Source organism: Ctenopharyngodon idella, chromosome 6 (assembly GCF_019924925.1).
Source record: "Ctenopharyngodon idella isolate HZGC_01 chromosome 6, HZGC01, whole genome shotgun sequence".
Taxonomy (NCBI): Eukaryota; Metazoa; Chordata; class Actinopteri; order Cypriniformes; family Xenocyprididae; genus Ctenopharyngodon; species Ctenopharyngodon idella.
In genome coordinates this window covers 16,932,699-16,937,945 of record NC_067225.1, presented here as the reverse complement: position 1 = coordinate 16,937,945, position 5,247 = coordinate 16,932,699, and the positions used below count along the sequence as shown (strand labels likewise).

At 40.0% G+C, this 5,247-nt stretch overlaps 1 long non-coding RNA gene across 1 annotated transcript; it reads left to right on the top strand.

Annotated features, from left to right (window-relative positions):
- Positions 1-251: 251 nt before the first annotated feature.
- Positions 252-4,747, top strand: LOC127514433 (uncharacterized). The gene is made up of 3 exons (XR_007930633.1): positions 252-560; positions 1,448-1,692; positions 3,225-4,747. It is a non-coding gene; the product is annotated as an uncharacterized LOC127514433 (long non-coding RNA).
- Positions 4,748-5,247: the final 500 nt, after the last annotated feature.

Here is a 5,247-nt window from a genome sequence, read left to right as displayed (position 1 = left end):
CTATAAGCTTAAAACAGTAACCACAGCATTTATTTATGCTGCAATGCATGCTGGGACCTATAACATATCAACATAAATATAAAACATATCAGCACATTGTTCAAAATAAAAGTGTTCAGATGACTCTGTTAGGGTAGTTGAGACAACATTTCAGGGAATATTGTTGGTCTAACATGTGTTTTGAGTAGGTTTAAAGTCCACATTTCTTACTGTGCGTTCACACCGCCGCTGGAGAGAGCGTCAAAATTCGCCTTGGCTGCCCTGCCAACAACGCTGTACTGTGCGTTCAAACCGCCGCCGGCGGGAGGGTCAAAGTAAATGACATGTTGTGGCAACCAATCGGAATCCTCTCAAGCGAGGACCTCTACATTCCGATTGGTTGCCGCTGAACCGCGTCATAGCTCATTACCATAAAGCTGACCTGACTTCAACTCTCCTCGACGCTCTCACCGTCCAAGACGCGCCGCGCCGCTCTCGCTGGAGCTCGCCGCCGGCTCACATTGAAAATGAATGACTTGCTGTCACTTCGACGCTCTCGACGGCGGCGGTGTGAACGCACGGTTAGTATTTGTGACCAAAAAACATACCGGATAGAATGTAACATCTTATAGTATATAGCTATAGTGTGGTAAAAGAGGCTCTGTGCCTGTTCCACAGGTTGGTTCTATGGAAATCATGCAACAATAAGGCAGCCTTAAATTTGGTTGTGATCATGACATATATTTTAAAATGTAATTTATTCCTGTGATGGCAAAGCTGAATATTCAGCATCATTACTCCAGTCTTAAGTGTCACATGATCCTTCAGAAATCATTCTAATATTCTGATCTGCTGCTCAAGTAACATTTCTCATTAATGTTGAAAATATGCTGCTTAATATTATTGTGATACAAACGGTATTGTGATTTATTCTTCGAGGAATAGAAAGTTCAAAAGAACAGAATTTACTTGAAATAGTTTAATTATTAATTAATAGTTTAATTTTTTAATTATAAATGTTTTTACTGCCACTTTTGATTAATTTAATGCATCCTTGCTGAATAAAATATACACCAGACATTTGAATGATAGTCCCTATTTTATCATTTATAATTTCAGAAATTTGATTTCTTATAAAATAACTACATAAAATAACAAAAATATTTCAACATTTTATTCATATCATTATAATTTCAAAGCTCTATTCACAGCCATAGCCATAGTCTCATATTTAAAACATTACATTCATAGCATTATTTCTGCAGATGTAATTCTTGTGTAAATGCAATAATGCCACCACTGTGCAGCAATAAACATTGTAAGAAAATGCACCTTTTTTATATACGCCACGCAGACTTACATACTGTCATTCTTTTGAGTGAAACAAGCAATTAGTCTTTCAAAAACACACACACACACAAATCATTTCCTTGCATTCATCTCAAAATATGTCTGTAATATTTTCCAGGTTCTGTCTCTCTTCCTCTCTCTCTCTCTCTCTATCTCTCTCTCTCTGTTTCTTTCACTAATCCCTGGTAAATGGCTGAAGTATAGAAAGCCCTGCAGGCGAGGAGGTTTTGTGCTTGGAGGAGTGCTCAGTGAAGCACGCAGGAGAAAGGAGACACTAAGGGCACATAGTTTGGGCTCAAGGTGACCTCAGGTATGCACACACCCTCTGGTCCACTACACAAAGAAGAACGAGAAGATCTAAAGGTAAAGATGTAGATCAGATTTATGGGAAACCTCTGTCTATGACATAATTTTTGTCTTTTGGTCTACTCTTATGGCTCTGTCTTCAGCTCCTAGAAATGAAGCCCCTCCATTTTTCAAATGTAATATGTTTCCACATAATTAATTCTCTTCTTTTTGAATCCTCTCTAAATTCTCTTCACTAAAGCAGCATCTCTCTCTCTCTTGCCCCTCCGCCTCCTCTCGGTGCTGGATGATGAAAAGCTCTTGTAGGAGTAGGAATGGCTGCAGGCTGTAGACAGGCTCTTCCATTAGGCATGTTAAATATGAGAAGACAGGACTGTGTGAAAAGAGGCCCAGGCAGAAAGCTCTCCCTCCCACAGTCTCCGAACCTCAGCCGCAGAAGCAGTCAGGGTTTGAGCCGGGCCACGGTTCTGTAAACTACAACGCTAATTAATGTATCTCCACCCCTTCTGCACACGGAGAGAGGACAGATTAACAGGATGAATTTCAGAGAAGGGAGAAAAGTTTGCAGTGTAAGCATTAGGCCTGGTTCATGTTCGCGTAAGCTGCATGTAAGTGTGGCTGCAAGGCTGTGGCTTTATGCTGAAAATAAAATGGGTTATTAGATTGAGTATTTTCAGGGAGATCACAACAATATCCAAATTTAAATGTATCTGCATGGAACTGAGCTCAAACGAAAAACTGTAGCTATAAACTGCTTATATCATCTGGATCAGGGGTCCCAGAACCTACAAGGAACCACAAGAGGGTCTGCAAAAAAGTTCAGGGGGTAAAAATGCAACGCTATCTCACGACCAATTTGTACGTATTTTACGAGGTGGATAATTCGTACGAATTCGTACAACCTCACTTGTACGAATTCATACGATTTGTCTAATCCCTAGTGATGGGTAGGTTTAGGGGCGGGGTTAGGGGTAGGTCATTTGAACGAATTCATACGAATTTGGCAACTCATAAAATATGTACGTTTTAGCAAAAAACTTACAAATTTGTACGAGTGAGGTCGAACAAATTAGCCACATCGTAAAGTACGTACGAATTGCCGTGAGATTGGGTTGAAAAATGTTAAAAACAAAACACAACAAAACAAAATGGATAAATATTTAAATATTATTATTTGTTTTTCTTTTTCCCTTTATTAATTTATATATTATTATAAAAAAAAAAGCTTTGAATTTTACATTATTATTGTTTCATTCTGCTTTTCTGCATTCTGAAATTTTTGTATTTATACATTGATGTTTTTTTTTTGTTTTTTTTTTAAATGAAATATATAGTAGATGGCTTCATTACTTAACATTGCTTCCGAGCATAGATTGCAAAAATTGTGCATATTTTTATTGACTCAAAAAAAAAAACAGGCTCAGCAAACTTTGAAACTTTGCTTGCAGCTACACTTCTGCTAGGCAGGACTGTACTGCTAATGTGGGCCGTTGTGTTAAAATAAATATGGTGTGAAACAAGCCTTACTTTTTTAGTCACAAGTAATGTACCATCTGGTAGGTTAACCCTGTTTGTTATGACTCCCACAGTCTCCCAATAACAAACTCTTCAGGCTGTGTGGATCAGATGAGCTAAAGTCTTGTTGGAGTGTCTGAAGTGCTGTCCGCCCCATCACCTTTGACCCGACACCCGACCCCTGATGTGTTTTGTTGGGGTGCAGTTGTCATGCGGCACAATAGGAGGAAGACAACAGGCCTGGGACGCTGCGGCAGTTTGTAGGCCTTCGGGCACAGACACCATCCGCCAACCCCCTCCCACCCATTACCTTAGTGGGGTAAATCCAAATCACTCAACTGTGTCTCCTGCCCCCCTCCTTCTCCAAAACCTCAATCTCCTGCCTGTGCTACTAACAAGATCTGATACTATCAGATAACTGCTGGAAGTGCAGAAGTGGGTGGAGAAATCATTCTCCACCACCAACGAGATGTCACCACCATCTTTGTTGGAACTGTCACGTTAGAGTGGTTTGTGCTCCTCGCTTATTGGAAAGACCAACAGACATTGTTGGGCGAATAAAAACATGCCTCCAATATCAGATCTCATCGCCATCCTGAAAATGATTGCTGGATGAAGTATGTCATAGACAAGATTGCCTATGTGTGTGAGTGTGTGCGCATTTGAGGCTTCCACACGGCGTATGCAAGAATCAAATTATGATTCAGGAACGAAAACGTTGGAGTTCACGCAGATAGATCCTCATCTAGCATTATGAGTAATTTAAACCTGAAACTGCTTAACCATTTCACAACAGTTCAAACAAAGCACAAGAGATTTTAATGAGTGTCAGAGGCCAAAGAAGATCTGATAATCTCAATGAGATGAGAGAAGAAACCTTAAATGGATATTAATATCAAATCAGGACTTGAGGAGTGGGAGCAGCGTAGCGCGAAATGCCCAATCTGAAGATCTCAGGCCCGTCTCTGCGCTGGCACTAATGTGAGCTGACCTCTTCGAGCCCTCTGTTAGGATCTGGAGAGACTCTGATTAATAATGGAGAATCGGCGCGGTCAAAGACGGCTATCTTGGTGGTATGAGTCGGAGATGTCCCCCTGCGTCAGTCACCCCGAAAAACACAACCGTCCTAGAGCCCCAGAGGACGGAATCTATAATTGATGAGAGATCAAAAATGAAGAAGGACACTATGTAGGTTGTGTGATTTGAATGGTCGAATGTGCTGGAATGGTGATTTTGTTAGTTTTGATATGAGAATGGGAGAGAAACCTGAATTGGAGAAAAACATGCAAGGAACTTTGTATTGGAATTATTTGATTAAAAAAATAATAAAAAATACGGCAATTAAAGTGGCAAAAATGACAGTGACACAATTTCACGTTTAGAAGATTTTAAATATTTCCGTACACAACCTCAGATTTACAATAGATTAACTAGATTTGTGGTTTCCAGACTTCTCAGGCCAAGCACCAACTCTAAACAACTTTAGAATCTGAACAGGTAACACTTATTCACCAATGTGTAAGGATATTTTTTAATGAGTAGAAACTTTGAAAAGAATATTACCAAAGTCCCTTTAAGACAAGTCATTTCACTCGGCGGCCATCTTTGAAACGCCTCTCGGCATGCAAGTGCAGCTCCTATCTCTTTGAATGGGAAAACATCAAATTCTCTAAAGCTGTTTGTCAAGCTTTCGATTAAATGTAATATTTGAAATCACCAATGAAATCTGACAACAGCTGTCTCATAAATTTTGTTTCTGAACGCTTGAATCATGACAAAAAAAGGCATTTTTTCAGGCTGGATCAAGCTAATGCACATGCGTAGTCCTAACTGCACGTCTCTATAGGAAGCGAGCGTCTGACTGTTTCTATAGGAACCGGAGCAAAATTTAATATTTGAAATCGCCAATGAAATCTGACAACAACTGTCTCATAAATTTTGTTTCTGAACGCTTGAATCATGACAAAAAAAGGCATTTTTTCAGGCTGGATCAAGCTAATGCGCATGTCTCTATAGGAAGCGAGCGTCTGACTGTTCCTATAGGAACCGGAGCTTCTAACGGCCGCTGCAGTGATGCGATGACTTTACCAATCAGCG